The 24,551-nt window shown below is 31.3% G+C and overlaps 1 pseudogene; it reads right to left on the bottom strand.

The window, feature by feature from the left end:
• Positions 1–6,666: 6,666 nt before the first annotated feature.
• LOC115980880 lies at positions 6,667–12,251 on the bottom strand (annotated as a pseudogene).
• Positions 12,252–24,551: the final 12,300 nt, after the last annotated feature.

Genomic DNA, 24,551 nt, shown 5'->3' with positions numbered 1-24,551 from the left:
ATGCCCTTGAAAATAAGTTTAGGAGTTCATATACAAGAAGCATAATTTCACTGTACACATATATTTTTGTGTTAGTGTAAGTAAATGTTTAATTACGTTGATTTCATCAACATTAGATAATACTCTAACAGAAAACCAAAAAAGCTTATGATTCAAGGTACGGGCAATTGAACCACCTATGCTCGTTTTGCCCACCATTGGTGGGCTAGAGAGACATATTATTTTTCTAATAAAAAAATATCAATAAGGACTTTTATAAAGAATTTTTAGTTTCTTCCAATATCCCAATAGTGGTACTTATAATTGAACACATCTTTGTAAAAAACTATCAATTTGATACTTGTTTTATATAACAACTTTAGCTTCAATTTATTTATTTTTTATTTTTTATTAATACTAATACTACTATAACAATGCCAAAATCATGAAATACTAACCACGTTATTTGCATATTAAATACCTTTTGTGCAAAATGTGGTCACATTTCTATGATGATTTTTCATATGTGGAGTATTTTAAATATAAATAAAAAGTTTTTAAAACTTGGAAATTTTAAATGGTGTCTTTTCAATTGAATGCCTCAATTCAGTTTAAAATAACTTCTTTTCAAACATCGCTCAAATTCACGGTCCACAAAAATAGTGCCTAGTTAAGGGTTGACTAGAGACATTTTGGGGCCAGAAGCAAATATAAAATATATTTTTACTTAATATTTTATAAGAGAGACATGAATTTTAAAAAATCCAACCTTTTTATATAATTTAATACAATCATTATTTTATTTTCAATCCCAGCTTTTCTGACAGTCTTGTGAAAGAACTAAAACCCAAAGCTTTAGTAAAAATGTCAGCTACTTGAGCATTTGTGGCCACATGAAAAGTCCATAAACACATTCATATCATGCTTGGTAAATTGATTTTGTCCCTAAAATTTTAAAAATGAACAAGTTGATTCTTTCATCAAATTATTTATTAGTATTACTAGACTAACAAGGCTCTTTTTTATTTTAGGTTTAGTGAAATAATGTTTAAAAGCGAGATAGAGATAATGTCCTAATTTTTAGGATTTTGATAAAATTTTGAAAGCCTAAGGTTAGAAACTCTTTTAAAAATAGTAGATTACTCTTTTAACTAGTTTGTGTTTTTAAATTTAAAATTATTCAACAAGCACTTAAAGAGTCATGAGTAGGGTCTCTCTCTCTCTCTCTCATCTTGAAGGTTCATGCATAAAATCTTAATGGGCTTCATTATAATTATTCATTCTAGTACACCACAAAGTCTTAAAAAGATCTTGTTAGGGGTTTTTCCTTACTCTTAAAATCTTTAGTCATGGTAGGAATTCAAAAAGAGTCTCTTTTAGTAGACTAATCTTGGTCTTTGGTTGGTGACGATTAATGATTCTTTCATGATTAATATTGAATCGTATCAAAGAAAGGCCATAATTAATCATGTCACTCAATTCTTTTTATGCAATCAATCCACACGCTTGGTAGCATGACATATACAAAATGTATTACTTTCATGTCAAGCATGGAAATTCCTGTTCATGTTTGCATGATTGGTTTTCAATGTCATTATATCATTGATTTTTGTTCGTGTATGGCATGTTCAAGTCCATTTTGAGGTCAGTTTGAATGAACAAATAGCTTTAGACTGTATGAAAATCCATTTTAACATGCTAGAATTTGAGTTTTGCTCACAACAGAGAGTACCAAATCATATTTCTTCTTGCACTTCAATTTGAATGAACAAATCTTCTATTTATATTATCATTCATGTTAAATCATAAATTTTACCTACAAACATCAACATTTTTTTCAATTTAGTAATTTAAGGTTTTCAATTTAGTATTTTTATCTAGTTTTGTCAAATCTTTTCGTTAGTTTTAGTATTTTTCACTTTCTAAATGACGTCATTTAGATGAAAGTTAATGATATGGATTGGACGAATGATTAATGGAAATTGGTCATAGATCTGCACATTGTGTGTGATAATTTCTTTAAAGTGGTCTCATTAAATATATTTTTTGCAATTTGTACTAATATATATATATATATATATTAATAGCCAAAGTTGAGAGAAAATTCAATTAAATTCTAAATTGGAGTCTAATTTTGCACCACGTATTTTATCTAATTTTTAAATTTGTGTGTCAAGTAAATTATTAGGTGCAAAAATCAAAGAGTTTAAACTCAATTAAATTCTAAATTTAATTTTAATTAGAGTTTAATTTTTCGCCATGTGTCCCATCTAATTTTTTAATTTTTGTGGTAAGTAAATTATTGGGTGCAAAAACCAAAGAGTCTAGATCCAATTAGGTTTTAAATCATATTTGTAATTGTGATTGTTTTTAAGTGTATATGTGCATATGTACGGAATTACATACTAGTTTTAATAAAAAGTAATGTATTTCACAATTATATTTTTATTTATTATTGGAACAATTATAGATGTAATATATATATATATATATATAAAATTGGGGAAAATACTATCTTGGTCACTAAACTTTACCAAAAGTTTGTTTTTCATTCTTAAACTTTAAAATTTTCAATTTCCGTCCCTAAACTATTGAAAAGTTCATTTTTCCTCCTTAAACTATTGAAAATGTTTTATTTATGTCCTTAAACTTTACCGAAAGTTTTTTTTCATCCCTATTTTTGTCTCTAAACTATTGAAAAAACTTTTACAAATTTTAGGGATGAAAAAAGAACTTTTTAAAGTTTAGTGACGAAAAACAAACTTTTGGTAAGGTTTAGAAATTAAAATAGTATTTTACCCTATATAATTTTTGTTGTACCAAAATGAAAAATATACAATTTTTCTCAAGAATTCAAAAGGCAAGTTAGCAAAAATATTCATTTTTTAATAAAAGTTATTTATAACATTTTGTGAATCATTAAAAAGAATATAAAATTTGGAAATTATTCAATTATTCTTTTAGTTTTAAACAAACTTTATCGAACCTATTTTTTCTACATTACAATCCAAAACACCAAAAAATATAACTAAAAAATAAATAAAACTTAGCAATGATTAATTGGACTAATTATAAAATAAATAAAAAAATTGTTGTTGATAATTTATTGAGGTTATTTTCTTTTCATAATTGCAATTTCATCCACCAAAAAATATTATCAAATAAACAATTATTAGCAAATCTCAGAATTAAGTTTCTATATATGCATTGTTATAAAATAATAATAATAATGAAAATGAAATTGCAAAAGCCAAAATTTGTCACCCATCCAATTATTTTCACTTGACTAATCTTTGCTTTTCTCTGAATAAGTAGCATTATAGAATACTTATAATACAACTATTTAGAGTATTTTGCCCACCCAAAAGGATTAAAAAATAAACAAAACTTAGTAAAGTCTCATAATTTAACATCTAAATTGATCACTATAAAAAATCAAATTCTAACTTGCAAAACAATTAATTGTTAACCTAAATCAAATCAAACCAAAGGGAAAAAGAAAAAGAACTAATGATTAGGATCCGGAATTGGAATACCAAAATACCTAAATATGCATACAAATTTACTAAAAAGAGAATAAATGTGATGTAACAATTAAATCAACAATAACAAAAAGAACAATTAGTAGAAAAAAAAAGTGGATGAAACAAATCCACCAAAAGAGAAACAAAATTAGAGAAAGAGAGAGGGTATTGACCTTTTTTGTGGTAGACAACTTGGAAGGAATAGGGAAGAGAAGTGGAAATGAAGTTAGAAGAGATTTATATGAAAATTAAGATAGAAGAGGAAGGGTGGAAGTAGATGAAAGGTTGAATAAAGTAAAAGTGTAGAATTTAAGAATATATAAGGAAAAAATTTTAAAATCTCTAAAGGGAATCAAATGAAAAAATTTTAAAGACAATGATTGAAGAGGATGAAAGAATGAACTAAAAATACAATAGTTGAAGAAGATGAAAAGTTGAACAAAGTAAAAATTGCAAAAAGCAAAAAAAAAAAAAAAAAAAAAAGAAAAAAAAAAGAGAGAGAGAGAAAGAAAGGATGCTAAAACTGTGATGCAAAAAGAGTTTTGTAAATTTTATTACAAAAATCCTATTATTATATATAGTATAGATATGTATAGACATTGTTTTTGGTTTTTTATTCTTCATTGATTTCATTATTTAGTTATAAACATCTAAGTTTTTATTTTTATTTTTTATTACAAGATATAAATTCTACTCTAACCTAATCTAATTGTATATGTGTGTGAAGCTCTCTCTTGGAGACTTGAACCTAGCCCCTTCCTGCCGCCCCCACAAGCACTTATAAAGTAGATGAATATGTAAAAACAAAATATATGTAATGTTAAAACCGCTCAAAATGAATGTATAAAGTCAATAATCTATTTATATATATTTTTGTAAAAAAAATTAGGAATAATAAAAAAAGAAAATTAATAATTATGTGACAATGACGTGGTGATGAGATGGCGCAATAAGAGCTTAGTAAATGTTATGCTTCAGCTTTTAGCCCCGTGCATATGCATGGGTACAATTAAAAATAATTATAATTATACAGTTCGAATTATAAATAATCAATTGTAGTGGAGCTATTGATGTTAGCTTGAGTTATTAAACATATAGGACATTCGTTCGACCATGACATTTGAAGGTACTAAAATATCTTTTCCTTACAATTTTCATGATATTGGTTTCGTCAAGTTTCTCACAGTTACATTTATGAATAATCACAATTAGATATATAAAAATTTTGGTTGAATATACACATTAGTTTCAAGTTTTTATTAGAGAATATACTAACCATCATGGGAAAGAAGCCATATTATGTGCCTTTGTTGTTTTGATAATACATATTTTGACAATATGTTATTTCTTTCATACCAATCAAGGGAAAACTACCAACAACCATTAAAAAACTACTTTATAGGAGGAATCCCTTAATGGGTGCAATAAAAATAGAAAATATTTATTTAAGATTGCAACTGAAACCACAAAATGTCCCAATATTATGTCTATACATATATTAAAAAAAAAATAAAAAACTCATTTTTGTGCACATGCCTATGAGGTATGCACCTTAGCCTCTGATGTGAAGTACCATCTCTTGATTGCCAAGGGCCCTCAATTAGTCAAAATAGCATTGGGTTGAACCCTTGAATCAACTATAGATCACAAATATCTTTTCTACACCCTACTTCACTAAAATGGATGATACAAAATTTATAAACAAAAAGAACCAAGTACAAACAAAAGCAAAAACTAAACTTTAAAGTTACATTTATTTGGATCTAATAGATGAGAAATACCACCCAATAAGAATCATAGACGTGATCATGCAAATTGCATCCAATAGCAATAAATTTGTCTTGATTAATTGAGTAGTTGATCATAGATGTATTGAGTTAAATGCTTCACCACATTTCTTGAAATCTCCCACATCACAACTCCTTAATAAGTATGGAAACTACTTGAAAGAAGCTGTAGCAATACGATAAACATATCTTATCAACACTAGGGATTAAAAAAAAGATAAATTCACTATGAAGCAAAGGTGCGTTTCGGGACTCAGGTGCAAGATTTTTTACAATTAACAAGTGATATTATAAGAAAATCTATTGAAGTTTTAGTGCTTTAGAAGTAATGAAGCCCCAATACAACATTATGACTTACTGGCTAATATTTTAAAAGAAGCCAAAAGTGGGTGGAAGTAAATAGTGAAGAAGTATTTTTGAATTTGCATAAGCTAACAAAAAATTGGCTAAGATTAGAAAAGGCAGAAGTGGGTGGATGGAGATAGTGAAAAAGGATTTGAACTTCCACACTCCAAGAAAGGTTTGGCCCATCAACTTTATATGTTGTAACAGGAAATAAGATTTATATAGTTGGCACAAAAGTTTGAGATTCAAATTAAAATAACATACTTCAATAAAGACACTAATAATTAGTGAGGATATTTGAGAATTTATCTGATTGGATTTCATTGTTGATCTCTTTGGAAGAGCCATAAAATCACCAGGTATGCCCCTTGCTCATGCGCAGTTGTATCAGCATAAAATAGACAGGATTTTTTGGTATGCAATGAGAGACTCACCTTTTGGCTTTTGCCATCGTGGGGCAAGAAATTCATTCAAAGAAAGGCCTATTTCTCCATATGTCAGGGGAGAAACCTAGAAACCCCACTTCAACCAAACAGGCATAGAAGCTGAAACAAAAAAGCACAGCTGATCCTCTCAACTGGTTATATTAGAATGAGATTGGAGAAGAGGTATGATAACCTTACGTTGAGTGATAATGAAGCCACCAAATACAAACTGTAAAAATACTGCCAAACTACCAGCAGTAATGGCAGAAGTATGAGTCTGGAAGACTGAAGCCACGAAACGAAACATGGATAATGAAGATAAGTGCACTGTGAAAAGAAGAATGATCTGGCAGAAGAGCCTGAAAACAAAGAAAATTATTAGAGTCATAACAAAAAGAAACTGAGACTGCTTCTGCACTTACATTCCAAATTTTGGACAGCTATATAAATTAAAGGCTAACTTCATTAATTTTTACTAGACAAGAAAGATAAAGTAAACATTGATTTCTATAAAAAAAGATAAAAATCTTTAAAACAAGGACACTAATTGATGAACCAAAAATACAGGGAAATGCACAAGTAAATTTACAAATTTTCATGTCAAGTTCACCTTTTGGCCTCAGGACTATATCCAATTACATAATAAGTAAGAGATGTCCAAACTAGAGATTCCACAAATGAAAGTGGAACCTTTAAAACACTTGCTGGGATTGCATATGCCTAAGCTGGGTAAAAACAGAATTCTTTTTGTTTGTAGAATACTTCAAGCCTTTGAAGAGTCATGGCCAACTCTGGAAGTCCGTCAACAAGAAGTATGTCAAGAAAATAAAACAGGGCACCCATATAGTAATTTGCATGAAGAACATCAATATCCATCTGAGTCTGTAAAAATACAGTCATTGTGATACATGCAATGACAAAAAGCTGCAGATAGAAGAGACCAAAGCGAGTTTCAGATTTGCAGGGCCTTTGACAAAGGAAATAAAGAACATGACTGAAATGGAAAGAATGAGAATCGGTTTTAATACAAAAGTACATTTCCTAACCTGAGTTGTTTTGAAGATATATATGAAAGAATTCCTTTTCATGAGAAGAAGCTCCCTTGATGCACATGCTCTAAAAAGTTCCCATTTAGAAAGAGAATACACACTAAAGGAAAGAGCGTCCTTATGGCTTTGGGATTTATCATATGGCTCCGAGAGCTCCTCATCTAGCTTCTTTCCATAAGGAGATTCCTTGAACTTCCTAGAGAACATATCAACTGAAACATAACTGTAAGGTTCCTCCATGTGATACCAGTACTGTGCTTGATCTTTTCTAGAGATAACCTGCATAAGGATAGGACAAAGTTGTTCTTTTAAAGAAACAAAAGCTTAAAAAAAAAAAAAAAAAAAAAAAAAAAAAAAAAAAAAAAAATAGAAGGCTTTTATGCACTTACCTCTTGGACAAAATCAGCAATCCCTTTCCTCTCAGGACACCTAAAACCCTAATCCTCAAAATATTCTAGAACATGATCATGTGGACCATGATACACAATCTTCCCTTCTGACATTAAAATAAGGTCATCAAAAAGATCAAAGGTTTCTGGTGCTGGCTGAAGAAGTGAAACCAGTACAGTAGCATCTGTGATATGCGCCATCTGCTGAAGACAAGTAACAAGTTGAAATGCAGTGGAACTGTCTAAACCATTTGTTATTTCATCCATAAACAGGGCTTTTGTAGGACCTACAATCATCTCCCCTGCCAAATTTTAATTTAATTCCTTGTGGTCAAAATTGTAAGCTGAAATTGGGATTTGGCTATCTCAGTAACACTAGTAAATTACAGAACAACTATCATTCTATTATTCAAACTACCTGTAGTCAATCTTTTTTTCTGAACACCGGAGATACCTCTCCTCATGGCATTTCCAACTAGAGTGTCAGCACAGATATCAAGTGCAAGAATCTGAGAAGCCAAGGCAGCAATAGACATAAACTGGTAAGGCATTCATCCGTATAGGAATTACAAGGTACAAGCTTTTCTTTCAGCTTAGTTAAAAGAGAGTGACCTTTAATATGTACTCTGTTTGAAGGGTTCCTTTTAGTCCTTTGACAGAAATTGCCTGTCAGAGAAAATGGTAAGATTAATATAGCAAAATATAACTTATGAATACCATCAAGAGGTAGGAACAAAAGAATATCATAGAATGACATGACCGTGGTGCACAATGATTTAAATGAACTCGCATAATAATTATTGTACCTAAAGATATTAGAGTTTTGTAACTTCAATCAATAGCTACACTAACTTTACTATGCTGCACATTGCTTTACTTTGACTTGCATGATAATGCACACGTAGAACCTAGGATTGCAATGTTACATGTTCTAATAAAGGAACATGTTCAAATACATTGTGTGCACTTTCAAATTTGCAAACAAGGAGTATGTTGAAACAAAGAGACAGAGGAATTAAAGAATAAAACTATTCTGAAAGAATCTGCATATTCTCTGTATTTCTGTATATATTGGTACTGTTCAAGGAAGCATATATATAAATATGCTAAATTTTACCTTTGATGATCTCTTGATTGGACTAAAATTAAGGACAAGTAATGTTCCTAAATTTTAGTTACAATCAAGGGCTAACTTGTGCCAAATAAGATACGCCAATAACATGTGCTAAATGTGATAATATGATAAATGAGTCTATACACTAACATCTCGCCCCATACTCGAGGTGGTTAGAAGGAAGCCATCTTTAGTTTGAAGATGCAAATTGGATGGTCAAACTCTTACACATTGCTATGTCTTTTGCTATGGCTACGATTGTTTCTATGTACAGCACAGAATTTCCTCAGAGTAAGGGGATTCAGCCTCAAGGATTCCATCAATACTTTTTGACATTATCAGAAGTTTTTTTTTTTTTTTTTTTTTTTTTTTTTTTTTCAAAAAATATTTATCTAATGGATTTGGGTGGGATTTGATTCCATTTTTTTTCCCTTTTGCTAATTTTATAGTTTGGGGAGGAGAGAGTTGAATCTTGGATGTCTTTGTTGGAAACATCAGAAAGTACCAATTGAGCTACAAGGTCCGTGATCATATTTGTTGATCAAAACAAAGGGATGTATTTTGACCTTTGTTATTAATTTCTCACATAGCAAAACCACTCGGCATGTCTCCTTCATACATATAAAGAACAGTATTTGAATGATGCTATAGCAGTACAGATAAGTTCACAGACATGAAGGAAAAGAAGACTTGAGATGCAATAGTTACCTTCATGTAAGTGTCTATGTCTGGATCTGGAACAACTCCAGCTTCCTTCTCCCTTTCACTGACCACCATAACCTCTTCATTAGGCCAAAAACAAGTATTATTATTATTATTATTATTATTATCATCATCATTGTTATGAATTAATAGGGAATCCATAACTGAATCATCTTTAAGAAGAATCTCTAAGGAAAAGTTACCTGCTCGGCTTCCAACACCTTGACAACGTGCTGAAAAATCCATTATTTCCCTCACAGTCATCTCATGAATGTGCAGGTCATTTTGGCTAATATAGGATGAAGTCTTTTGGGGAACAAACTCTTCTAGCTTGTATCCATTGTAAGAAATTTCCCCAGTAATCTATTAGAGAAAAGGAGATAAGAGGCATAATACAACACTTTCATTACACACTAAAGTATTTGTTTCACATATTTTAATTGTTAACACAAGGGTGTAGGTATAATTTAAGAGTTCTTCTACAGCCACAACAAAATCTTACAATATTTTCACAAGCAGCTAAAGGATCAGTTCGCTATAGTCAGTATAGCATATAGAATCTGATATTTCAGTTTTATATGTTAGCATATATTAGGAAATTACCATAATATTTTTTTTATCTCTCACTCTCAATCCCAACAACTCTAAAATGGTATAATAGCTAGAATTTTGAGAATTTCTCTATATTTTAGAATTCCTTCTAGGTATTTTCGACCACTTGAGCATACCAAAAATCAGTCGAAAACCCTTCTCACACTCTGCTAGAAAGTTCTTCCAACCAAGCCAATGGCCTACGCCTTCGCTCACTTGAACATGTTGGCAACTCCAGGCCACTGGTGTAGCGATCCTCTGAACATAATAGTTGTCCTCTGGTCTTCATGGACATGGTTTCCTTCACATGCATATATTCCAAATTTAAGTTGTCTTCAAGTTTACACTTGATTTTGATGGGGACGTTAGAATAGATTACCATAAATACATAAGCCATGATGTATAACACCATAGGCTATCGTGGTTCTGTAATGCATGGGACAATATTCCCCACTCCAAAGCATTATAAATTTATGTATAGAGGTAGTGTATCAATGAAGATTTCATAAAAATGGGATAGCATCAGGTGATAAGAAATTACAGTATAATCTCTTTCCCAATTGAAAATTCTGCACAAAATAAAGCACCTTCGATGAATAAAGCATGACAAGCCAATTATATGTCCCTCACATATCTAAAAAATATACTACAAGTCCTCAAAATTTCCTTAATACACCAATCTAAATCATACAAAGGTTCTTTACTTAATAAAATTTCTGTATATGATACCACTTAGAAGTATCCTACAAGAAAGATACCATTTAAAGAAGAGATAAAGACAGACCAACAAAGTGAGGAACTCAATCTCAATTATTTCTGTATAGAGGCTATAGCTTACCTTCCTGGCTTTATGATACCACTAACGTCATTGATGATGCTTATCTTGGTTTGACTTGACTTTGAACCTGGCAACTTAGTGAATACCTGTTAAGAAAGAAAGAAGACAACCTTGATTTTCCAATATTCATACATGTTATATAATAAGCTGATAACTGTAGTTTTAGATAAAATAAATAAACTATTCATAAACTGTAGTTTATACAATTCAGCAAGATTCAGAAAACCCTGGTTACTTCTTGGTTATTGATGCAGAATGAAAAGTGTAAAGGTGTTAGATATCGTTCTAGTTAGATGTAAACCATTAAATCTATAAGGACTTCTTGTAGTCTCAAGAAAAAAAACTCTAGTATCCATCAGAAATAAGGAACCATATTTTTTTATTAAATTATTGAAAACAAATTCTAAGCCTATTTAAAGGCTCCTAAAAACTTTATTAAAAAGTCAAAATATATCAAAATAGACAAGACTCTAATTTGATAAGGAAAACCTTCAAATCAAGAAAATGGAATCCTAAAATTATGAAAATTACATAAAATTAAGAAAATATAATGAATGAAAAAAATTAATCCCATTTTCTTTGATCTAAGATGGTCATACTGAGACACACAAACATGCACGTGTATATGCATATTTATACCCCATGATGCCTTTTATTTATTTATTTATTTTTTTAAAACTTCTATGTCAAAGCTAAAAATCCATAAATCAAACTCTGAATTACCCTCCAAAAATGAAAATACTTACAGAGAGTACGCTTTTAAGAGAATTCCATAGTGTTGGAAGGGGCTTGCCGTGAACCACCTCACATTCAGCCTCCACACGCAAATTTTTGTATCTCACCTCCACAGTGGGCAATTTTACACCAACACTGCAAAAACAATTCATTTTTTGGTAAGCTTCAAAAACAATTCAGACAAATGAACTGTTCATTGGTACATGCATGGAAAAAAACTCTAACTCGTAGAGCAATGAAAAAGATAGCAAGAGCAAAGAACAGCAACATGGTATGTGAATTCAATTCTAGCATGCAAGTTTTTGCTTCTCTATCTATGACTTAGTTGGTATGACATCAAATCCATTCAAATTGATTCTACATACATATGTTCCTTGTATATACTTAGGCATGATTTTTACAAGAAAAAAAAAAGTGAGTAAAAGGATTACTTGTCTATCCTGTTTTTTATTTTTCTCAACAAGAGAAGGTTGTCATGCTCAATGTGCTTAATGAGCTTCTCTATGAAGAGATGGCGTTCTTGAGCTCCAAGCTTGGTGACATCTATCACCCTTTTTCCTTTATTATCAGTACCACCAACATCGCCATTATTGTCAAATAAGGATGATCTCAGCCGCTCAAATGTAGGCAATCTCTCAATTGCAGCCCACTGCAGGTCATATTCAGCCATCACCCTTTTTAGAACTCAATCATCAACTTCTTTGAAAACTCGAGGTATGATGCCGAAAAGATGACCTAATACTTCTTCCTATTTCTGCCAACTTAGTTCTCATTATCTATATATCTCATTTGTACCTGTTAACGAATACATGTCAGTAAAAGTCCCACATAGAAAATACTAAAGAAGTTAAGAGATTAATATAACATAATTAGATCCAGACTTATGTTTTTGGGTTAAATGGTGTTTTTCTATTTTATATTTAGGTTTCAATTGAAATCTCTCCAAAGTGCTATCTTCCCAAAAATATCAACCATTTAAGCCATTTTCATTGAACTTAGAGAGCTTCAATTTGCAAGCAAAAGGTGGAGAAAGATGTTGTAAACTCTCTTTGTCATCATTACTTCATCAATCTTCATTTTCTGAGCCTAAGCATAGTGTTGCATGCATGTCTATATATACATATATAGATGTTTCTATTGTTGATTAATTTAATCTTAAATTCTTAATCTACACAAATCCTTATCACATTCAAAATCTTAGCTATTTAATTTACAACTGAGCAGTGGCGGCTTCAAGAATTTTTTCCAAGGTGGTCATGAAGAAACTTAAATTAAAAAAAATCTAATAAAAAGATAAAGGGAAATGCTAACGAGTGCCCTTAAGGCATTGGTTAACAATTTATTTTAGGAAATAATTGACATTACTTTTATGGGAAATGAAAAAAGTTGTTAAAACTTTAATTGCTTTTTTTTTTCTTTTCCCATAAAAACTTTCTTTAACTAGATTGTTAACCAATATCCTAAAAGCACTCATTAGCATGACGCAACCAAAAAAAAAAAAGGAAAAAAAAACCCAAATACATGAAGTCTTAAAATTTTCATCTACAAATTTATTTTATTTTATTTTGAAATCGTTACATGATAATCATATTATCAATACTGCAAGTTACATCGTTTTCAAAATTTTAGTTAAATAAATTTTTTCTTGAATTTTTCTTTTTTGTTTCTAAGGACTCAATATATTGTTAAGAGGAACAAAGTTTACGAACAAAATTTGACTACAACTTAGTTGTAGCTTAAGACTACAACTTTCACTAAACAATTAACATAAATTTTTTTATTTTATTTTGAAATCGTTGCATGATAATCATATTATCAATACTGCAAGTTACATCTTTTTCAAAATTTTAGTTAAATAAAATTTTTCTTTGATTTTTCTTTTTTGTTTCTAAGGACTCAATATATTGTTAAGAGGAACAAAGTTTACGAACAAAATTTGACTACAACTTAGTTATAGCTTAATACTACAACTTTCACTAAACAATTAACATAGCTACATATTTTGAAAATATAACCATTAAATTGTATGTTCTTTATATTCTTAAAATGCATGTCAAATTTCATGTCAATCGGATGTTATTTACTATTTCATCCATAAACTTATTTTTTACGTATAATTTTAGACTACAAAAACTCAAAATTTAAACATTTGATTGATGACATAAGCTATTGATCTTTGATCTTCTTGAAGTTTTGCAAGCATAGAGGATATAAGAAAAAAAAAATGTAATCTAATTGTGGATTTGTCAAAATTTGTATCCATTAAAAAAAAAAAAAAATCGAGTGGAGTTGTAACCTTAGTCTACAACCAAGTTAATTTGTTGCTAAACTTTGTCAAAAGTTTAATTATATTGAGCTTAAAAAAATTTAGGGTGGTCACACAATTTTTTAAGAGTAAAAAAATCATAAAATTTTAAAATTTTATATATAATAATGATTTTTTTTTTTTCCATGTCAGGGTGATCCCATAACCACCATGACTCTAACGAGGAGCTGCCAGTGCAATTACGGTTTGAATTTTCACTTAACTAGCCTTTTTCTATTTGTATTATTGGTTGAGTGTTGTCAGTGATACTGATAGCTGTTAATAAATAAATTTTATAAGTTGATGTTCCACTAATAATCATAAAAAAGGTAATTAGGACATTTTACTTATTATTATGTTATTGAGGTAGCATGGGCATGAATCACATATCACCACGTTAGTTTGTCTTCTGTAAATCGATAATAAGTTTGGCATTTTTCATATTAGTTTTATAAAATTCATCATTGAATAAGGTATAAAACAAAATTCAAGACCAACGTGCATAAGTTCATTATAAATACGATAGAATTTTAACCTATAGCGTCACGTTCATAATAATTGCTTTTTATCATTGTGAGAGTGTTTTCTTCTTTAACACACACGCCCAAGGATCCTGGGCCAAATAGTTATAGTTTGGTGGACTGGGCTTTGGTTCACCGCAGCTAAAAGACTATTTAAGAACCAAATGGTGCATAGGGCATATTTCCTACAATACACATAAACTAGCAAACAAGAATATTTGTATTGAACAACAATGAAAACAGCAAAAGGAATGCAAAGTAATCAGGAAATACACAAAGCAATTGTTAGGGATCCTCAAATTAATAAGAAATACTTCATTATTTTTTCTTTATTATGGTTACAATATGCTCACTAAGACGTGATACAAGGTTCAAATAAGCTCAAAAATTACAGACTTAGATGGCTATCCAAGCCTCTAAGGCTTGCAAAGTTTAAATCATTTTGAATCCAAGTATGTGCTATAGTGGCTGTTTCTGGGATATCGGGAGATATTTTACTACTTTCTTTGAGTTTTTTGACAGAACTTTCTCAATGATTTTGTTGTAATTTTCTATTGATTTCTCTGCCAAAATTCCTCTCTTTTGCCGGCTGCTCCCCCCCCACCCCTTTTATAGTGTTATTATAGAGTCCCGGGGAACTATTGATTCCCTTGTTTTGCTCCCTGGGTACCAGAGCCCGTTTTGTGCCCATCGCCCAGAAGGTTGAGCCTTTTCCTGTTTCTCATATTTTCCTCCTTTTGGTGCTGTTTCTCCGAAAGCCCATGGCTGACTTTCCATTCTGGAGTGCACTTGTTTCTAATGTCACGTTCCTTATGGTTCAGCTTTTGGCCGTCCTTCCTCTTTGTCATTTTTCCCAAGTGAGTGGAATCCAACTCTACTGGTTCGAAAGTTTTTTGCTGCTACTTCCTTTTTTATGGCTCCTTATTCTGGTTCCCTGAGGTACCGTTCCTTTGCATTGTGAGTGTTTACTCTAGGCTTTCTCCTTTTTCTTGCTGGATCTCTGGTACCTGAGAAGGACGTATCTACTCTTTGTTTCTTGTGTTTTTTTGGCATTTCCTTTGAGCTGTCTTAATCCTGTCTTAGCTGTGCTACACGCCTCGGGGATCCCAAGCCTTTGGCAGCCTCTGGGGATCCCGACTCAACTCTTTACACTGGTTCTTCTCTAATCTTCTGATCTGGGCCTCTTTTCTTTTTCTTCCTTCTTTTCTCATAAGCTTTAGGGCTTGTCTTTTTTATGGTTTTTGGGCTTCAAGCCTTTTGGGCTTACCACCTCTTTTTTAATTTCATTTTCTATGGCCCCTTGTGTTATTTCTTTTGGGCTTGGGTGCTGTGATTTTTTAGACCTCAACAATCATCATGCTAAGATACTAATTGGTTTTTGGTTTAGGCGGGGCTTGAATCTCAAATTTCTTACTAAACGACAAAAGACTTTATCTAAGCTAGTTGGAATCCCACTTTGTTATAGTTCTGATAATTATGGCTATGTTTGCCCATGAGATGTTTAGAGCAAGATTGTCTCTTTTTTCTTTTTCTTTTTTTTTTTAATAATATAGAAATTCTATTATACTATAATCTAAGTGTATATGTGTGTGAAGCTCCCTCCTGGAAATTTGAACACCGGTCCTTACCCTCCACACTTCAAAAGCAATTATACTTGTGTAGTGACCATCGCACTAAAGTTATGCAGTGGTAGAGCAAGATTGTCTTAAAAGTTACAACTTAGGACTGATCAAATCTTACAATTTGTCCAGGATTGTCTTAAGGGGCCTTTTTCGCTAATGTGGCAGCACCTCCTTAATTGCAGGAAAGGCTTCTACTTTTATATATAGTATTAGATATAGATATAGATTACAAAACTGAAATGGCAGAAAACAAAAAAACTTAAAGTACTTAACTGAAAATAGATAAAAATAAGAGGTTACAATCTATAATTTCAACCTATCATTAACTAGAGCTAAAAGGTTTTTAACTCTAAACTTTTCTAACTCTAATCTTTCATAATTCTTGTATAATAACGAATTAACACATTTTGTGGAATAAGGATTTTTTATAAAGAATTATTAGTTACTTCTAATGTCCCAATGGCGGTATTCGATTGAACGTGTCTTTGTAAAATGCCATCAAATTGATACTTGTTTTTATAATAATTTTAGCTTCAATTGAATTAGTTTTTTTTTTTTTTTTTTGGGGGGGGGGGGGGGGGTACTAATACTACCATAATCATGTCAAAATCATGAAATATTAACCATGTTATTTACATATTAAACGTATTTCATGCAAAAAGCGGTCACATTTCTATGAAGATTTTTCATGTGTAGAGTATTTTAAATATAAAATATCAAAAAACTTGTAAATTTTAAATAGTGTCATTTCTGTTGAATACCTCAATTCAGTTTCAAATAAATTCTTTTCAAATATTTCTCAAATTCAAGATTCATAAAAATAGGGCCTAGTCAAGGGTCCACTTGACACATTTTAGAGCCAGATGCAAATATAAAAATATATTGTTACTTAATATTTTATAAGAGATATATAAATTTTAAAAAATCCAAAATTTTTATATAATTTAATACATTAATTAGGCTATTTTCATATATTTATAAAAAATATTTAATAATATAAATTTCATATTTTAGATGGTCATTTTCTTTTGGCAATGTTGCCCTTCAGTGATTGAACAATTTATTTCAATAATGAATTGGTTTTAAAAAATGTTAATTTTAATTTTATTTTCGATGGAGGGAGAAAAGAAGAGTAAATTTTTTGAAAAATTAAAAAAATTTAATGATTGAGCTGCCATTGTTCTTATGTAGTCCACACTGTTCAATCCACATATTATTGTTTGAGCAAACAAAAAGAAATAGGGGAAAGAAGAGGTTCATTAATTAGAAGGTTCCATAACAATTGAGATGCAAACAAATATTTATGAGAGCAATTTAATTACTTCCAGTCATAGAACTTTCCTAAGTGAAGAAAATAGAATTATTACAAGTTTACAATCATAACGACGGGAAAATTTGGCATTTGCCCCTAATTTTAAAACTATGCAGTAAAATACTCCTATTTTGAAACTGTTTAGTAAAATAATCCCGTTTTTGCTCAAAATTGAGTTTTGTGCAAAACTCGATATCCTTAAAATCGAGTTCTGTCTATATTTTTAAGTGTCACTCGACATTAGCAATGTCAAGTTCCACTTAATTTTTTTTTTTTTTTTTTAAATCTAAGTGATTGAACTAACCTATAATTCTATTTTTAGAAAATCAAGTTTCAAAATAGGGACACGATACTTAATAGTTTCAAAACAGAAATATTATGCTAGATAGTTTAAAAAATAAGGGCAAAAGCCCATTTTTCCCTACTATAACCACAATGCGGGTTATAAAGTGATATTATATTGTAGAGATAGAAGCCATGACTCGTTAGTGGAACACACATACACATATACACACAAGTCCCAAGATTCTCTTTCCAAAAAGAGTGAACACCAAAAGAAAGTAAACCAACCCAAGGATCCAAATGTGAGTGATATTAAGAAGATCTATATGGAAGGAAAGGAACTTGTCATTGTTGTCAAGTGCAACTCTTTTTTTTTTTTTTTTTTTTGCTAAATAATTGTCAAGTGCCACTCATGGCTTATAATTAGTACTCATGCAAAGCCACTTTGGTCTACTAGTACAAAGATTTGGATTTTCAACACGTGCCATAGAAGATAGAAACAATTGCAAGTCTCTCAGCCAAAATTGGGAATTAACCCCATTTTCCCAACTATATAGTTAGTAGGCACAGTTTTGAAAATATATTTTTTAATAACATCTCGAATTTCTAAAACTTGATTTAGGGCTTATAAATCGAGTCTTAGAGACTTAATTTTTATGTTCTGATCAAGCCTGACTTGGCCCTTCTCCACGTGGCATCCACCTAGAAATCAAGTCTCTAAGACTCGATTTATAAGTCGACAATTTGAAGCTCGATTTATGGCTTAGTTTGTGACCACGTGGATTCCAGCTAGATATCAAGCCTTAGAGACTTGGTTTTTAAAGGATAATCGAGTTTCTAAGACTTGATTTTCAAGCTGTGGTCCACAAGCCTCCATGTGGTTAGGGCAGGTTGTCCTTAATCCTCATAATGTACACATCCTCACTCAGCAGCTCTCCCCATTTCCTCCTCCAAAAAACCCAGCAGCTCTCTCTATTTCCTCCTCCAAAAAAACCAACAGCTCTCTCTTCCTCTCTCACTCACTCTCATTCTCACTCTCATACAAAACTCACGCCCATTACAAAAACTTCAAATCAAACTCACCCTTCAGTTACACATCCTCATGTCAGGTAAGGTTTTTATAACACTCTCTCTAGTGACTATTTTTTTTTTAGGTTTTTTTATGGGTGTATCATGAATATTTTTTTTGTTTGGTTTGATATTTTTCTTTATATTTTTCATAGAATGATTTGAAGGTTTGTAATGGGGTGAGTTGTGTGTTTAGTTTTTTTTGGTTTGAGTATGATTAATGATTTTTTTTTTAGAAACAAATGATAATGATTGAGTGTGTTTGTATGTGATGGGTGAGTATATGCAAATGTGGGGTTTGTAATATGCATATGCTTTTATAAAAAGTAAAAAATATTGTAGATATATTTGTATTGTTAGGCTTTTTATCATGACTATTTTTGTTGTTGTTTGGTTTGATATTTTCCTTTATATTTTTGTTAGAATGATTTAAAATTTTGTAATGGGGGTGAGTTTTGTCTTTAGTTTTTTTTATTTGTTTGAGTATGAAATGATAATGATTGAGTGAGTTTGTATGTATTGTGGGGTGAGTATATGCAAATGTGGGGTGACAAGTTGTAATTTTTGTACTTTAAGTAGATAGAAAAGGTTTTGCAATTGATGTTAAATGAAAGAGATAAAATATGTCACTAACATATTACACTTGACTCTAATAGGTTCACAATCTCTGAAAAATATTGATATAAATGTATACTATGATGGACCCCTTGTCAATCCTAAAGAGATTGACGGATTCCCATTTAGAGGGCTGGGTATCAAATGCTACTACATGATGATACGTCATAAGTTAAAGACGTTGAATGATTTGAAGAGGAAAATAATGGAAGGTTTTTGTTGTAGCCAAACGTGGAATCCATGCAGTTGAATATGTTGTCACCAAAAACGCTGGGAACACTCCTGGTGGAGTTCGATTCCACAATGAAATTGTGTCTGAATACAGTAACCAAACTTTGATTTCTGCCACAGATTTCATATGGAGGCTGTTAGCTTGTTTATCGATGACATGGATGGAGTTGCTTATGCTAGCAACAATGAGACCCATGTTAGTGCAAGGTACATCAATGGCTATATATTCTGGCAATGTGAAAAAAGAAATCACTGGTGTATGTGTTATACCATGAAAGTACACACATATGGCAGTGGAATGTTAATGGACAAAGTACTCCAAGTCCAAGAGGATTGATCGAAGGAATTGCTAATTATGTGAGGTTGAAGGCAGGGTATGCGCTGATCCAAGAACATCTAATAAGTTACAGTTTGTGTATATGGTTGACCAAATATTAGTATGTTAAAATAAGTTACAATAGAAACAAGTTTCAATTGTAAATTTGTAAAAATCAATATATTATCAATTTTCAACAGTAATATTATTATTCGATTTTTACTATACTCGAATATTTTTTGTATTAACTTGTTATAATATTTTAGGCAAATGGATAATGCAAGAAGCTAAAATTGCATGGACCCCACAAAAAAAAAAAAAAAAAATGTCTTTCACCTGGTAGGCTTGCCAGCACACAGCTCTGGGCTTCACTCTCCATTCCCTCGGTACCTAGTGTCCTTACCTCACAGACCTCACAATGTAATCTTTCCTACGGTTTGGGCATTCTCTCTGCCCCATAGGCCATAGCTTCCAGCCTTCCACACTTCGGCCCTTGCAAATGATAACTTTTGTCAAGCAGATGAAAATTTTGTCCCATCATTTACTTATTTTTCATTCTCTTAATTAAGCCCATTATAATTACATAGTTACCGAATCTTCTTACAAGCTTTATGAATATAATTGATAATACCTTTTTTTTTATAGTACTATTAATAGAAAAAAAAAAAAAACACAATTATTTATTTATAATTTATTAAGATGATAAATTTTGATTACATTGTCAATAGTCTTATTTCTCAACTAATACTTCTTAGTGTTTCAATTGAGATATTTTCAAATATCCTAACCCCATTATAACTATTGAATTATACTTTATCATTTGATAGGTAAAAAATAAAAAACAAAAAAACAATAACCGATAATGAATTGAAAAAGAACCCTCTTCATTCTAGACAAGACAAAAAATTTTTACAGGCTTTGGGATCTAATCCATAGAAATCGACCTGGCCGATGGGTCAAGTTTTACAAGACATCTTTCTTGGGTTTTAGAAAGGGGCAAAGGGGTACAAGCTTTGGGATCTAGTTGCAAAAAAGGTGGTGATAAGCAGATATGCTATCTTTGTTGAAAAGTCAATGATAAAAACTTTCAGAAAGGAAGAGGAATCTCAGGTAGTAGGCAGTAGTAGTGAGTGGTAAATTAGTCATGCAAGTGGAGCTAGATGAAGTGGAGTCTCAGCTCAAAAAGGAACCTTACATTTGTGATTTAACATCACAATACAATATCAGATAGACCTAAACACAAAAAAAGACCACCAGTCAAGTATGGTTTTGAGGATCTTGCTTCTTATTGTTTACTAATCAGTAACAGTGGTCCTTCCACATTTCATGAAGCAATTGATAGCTCTAAAAGGGACAAGTGGAAGGAAGCTATGGTGAAGGATATGAAATTTTTGAATAAGAACAAGACTTAAAGTTGTCAAAACATCCAAAGGGAAAGAAATCAATAGGTTGTAAGTAGGTGTCCAGAAAGAAAGATGATATGTTAATTGCTGCTAAGAGCATGTGTGAGGTTGACAGACAAAAGTTTTTGCTGCGCAATGAGTTTGAAATGAAACTTTAAGACATGTTAAAGGTCCTAGATGCAAGTGCTATTGGGTATTTGATGTATGCAATGGTTTGCACTAAGCTAGATTTGGCTTTTGCAGTGAGTAATATCAACAGGTATATGGTGAACCCTAATATAGAGCATTGGAATGTAGCGAAGTGGATATTCAAATACTTGACAGGTTCTTTGAAACATGGAATCTTGTTTGCAGGGCAACAGGGTGTAAGCTGACTACAAGTTATATTCTCACATTATCATGCGGCCTATCTGTTGGAGATCCAGATTATAATATGTAATAGCCATGTCTACCATTGAAGCTGAATACATTGCTACAAATGAAGTTGCAAAGGAAGCACCGTGGTTGAAAGGGATAATCAAAGAGCTTGGTTTGAACCAAGGTAGAGTTCAATTGCATTGTGATAGTCACAGTGTCATTTATTTGGCAAAACATCTGGTTTATCTTGCTGTGAGGTTCCACAAGATAAGGGAGTTAATTGTTACAAAAGAAATTTTTCTTGAGAATTTACACACTTTGGAGAATGTAGGTGATATGACGATGAAGCCAGTTCCAACGGACAAGTTCAAGCATTGCTTGGACTTGATTGGTGTTTGTAGTTTGTGATAGTCTTAAAGGGCTATGGTGGTGTCGACAAAGGTGTCAGCTCATGAGGCTTGACCAGGTTCAAGCGAAGGTGCAAATTTGTTAAGTCAGTAGCATGTATTTGGTCAAAGTAGGTTTGCATAGTCCTAGTAGTAATAGAACTTTACTTTGGTTGTTTATGACATACACTAGAAAACCAAGTCCTACTTGGTTTAGGATTTGTAGTAACGGACCTATACTAGTATATATATGCATAGGTTCTCTTTTATTTAGTAAGCAATGTAATTGTGTGAGAAAGAGTGGTACTAAAAGACTAGTGCAAATACAATAGGGTGCTCTACTATTTGTGTGAGCGAGTCAATGGTGTATTTGGGGCTTGGGACTTGTGAGAGTGCTTTTGTGCTACTATTGTAATTAATGCTAGCTGAATGCTAGATGCAGTTGATGCGGTCGCCTAAGGCCCCAAGTAAAAAAAAAGGCCCTTAAATTTTAACTAATTTGGTTATTTGTAATCAATAAATAAAATAATATTTTTTTATCAAATGAAAACAACCAAAAAAGAGAGAGAAATGTTACATCCACAATATTTTTCACAACACTTCTACAACAAATCTTAAGTAGCAAGTTGTTATAACTTGTTATTGATGTCAAAAAAATAATTGTATTGGTGGGTTCAAATAGAAAACAAGAAGCAACTTAACACCTAGCATTTGTTGTGAAAAATATTGTGAATGTTGCACTTCATAAAAATAAATAGAGAGCAATCCACAAAAAAATTCATAACATTTTTCAAAATAGTTGAGTTAGCAAACTTTTAATAGTTGTCATCTATGTCCACCATTAACATTACTCTTTTACTTACCATTATTAATTTGCCACATCAACAAGTATGAAAAGTTTTGCCAAATTTTTTATGTCTATAAAATTTCTAAAATAAGAAAAAATTTTACGTTGTTCATGTTAATTAGAAGTAATTTTGCATCTAAAACAAAATAATCAGTTTTCGATTTAGGCCCCATATGCATCAAACCACCCCTGATTGTAATCTTCTTGTTTTATGGTGGAATTTCCTCAATCGCTGCTTTTGGACGTAGGCTTATTGCCAAACCACATAATTCTTTGTGTCTATTTTTCTTCTCTCTTCTTTAATATTGCGTAAATAGGTTTATTTTTACAACACTTACCCTTCCAGGTCTAGTCTCCATTAGTGTGACACATACAATCACAAGCCACCAAGATTCTCTTTCCAAAAAAGTCAACACCAAAAGAAAGTAACCAACCCACTTTCTAACAGGTTTCAGTGAAGGACCCAAGGATCCAAATGTGAGTGATACTAAGAACATCTATGTGAAAGAACGGAACTTGTCAAGTGCCACTCATGGCTTATAATTAGTACTCATGCAAAGAAATTTAGTCTACTAGTACAAAGATTTGGATTTTTAGCACGTGCCATAGAAGATGGAACCATTGCAAGTGTCTCTGCCTTTATTTTTATAAATGATAAAAGTAAATGATTGCAAATGAAATGAAACCCGATCCTTCTCTCCCGTTACATGGACCTACTTGGCAATTGCTTCATGCTTTTTCTCTTTCAATCCAATTGTGACAGGGAAAATTTTTGAGATAGAGATTACATGATAAAGGGACAAAAGCACAAAAACTCAAAATGTTGATGGACATTACTATTATATATTTGTAGTCTTTCGATGATGATTAGCCCATAAGGATCAAATAACATGCATGGTAAAGGAAAATGAAGCCCTTGAACAATGATGAACTCTAAGGATCCATTTGATCGAAGAAGATGAAAAAGTAAGAGGATAGATAAAATTTAGTTTTTCTCATATATGTTTGATTAGAGGAATGAAAAAGTACTGTTTTATTTAATTGAAAAGAAAAATAAGAGTATGAAAAATATAATTTGTAAAAAAATAAATTTACTCTCATGTCCTTATTAGATAAAAATAAAATTAAAGTAACAAATTAAAGGGAAAAAAAAAAAGTATGAACCAAAAAAAAGAAAACCAAAACAAATGGAAAAAAAAAATAAAAATAACAAGTACCTAAGAAAGAAAAACCTAAGAAGAAAAGTAGAAAGCCAAAGGGAAAAAATGAAACAAAAAAGAAAAAAAAGAAAAAGAAAAGAAACATTGCATAGGGTGGATTGAACTATGCCAAGGGGGCTTTTTTGTAATGATCTTTTCTTCAGTTTTCCACCCAATATGGGAAGAAAACATTGTGGTAAGCTCAAGGAGAAAATACTCATAAAATCAATTTTTTCTCTATTTTTTCTAACCCATTTTCCATCCATCCTAAAATCTCCCCAACCAAATGAACCATAAGTTATAAAAGGGGAGAGCAATATATAAATAGTAAATGAAAAAATAAACACACAAATCTAGCCAGATTATCATTCAAAATATCAAAGAGCCTCTCAATAATTCTTTTGCTATGGTAATTAAGATTTTTTTTTTTTTTGGTAAACTATGGTAATTAAGATTGTTTTATTATTATTAATGAGTTCCACACGTGACCACTTTGCAAAGAATGTATTAATAAGAAAAATAAAAAGGGGAAAAAAATGCATCCAACTTGAGGAGCTACCTATGCACAACTTTTCTGATTTCGTTCTCAGCCCTTCAACTCAATGGGCC

The sequence above is a fragment of the Quercus lobata genome, chromosome 3 (assembly GCF_001633185.2).
Source record: "Quercus lobata isolate SW786 chromosome 3, ValleyOak3.0 Primary Assembly, whole genome shotgun sequence".
Taxonomy (NCBI): Eukaryota; Viridiplantae; Streptophyta; class Magnoliopsida; order Fagales; family Fagaceae; genus Quercus; species Quercus lobata.
This window is presented reverse-complemented; position numbering and strand designations above follow the sequence as displayed.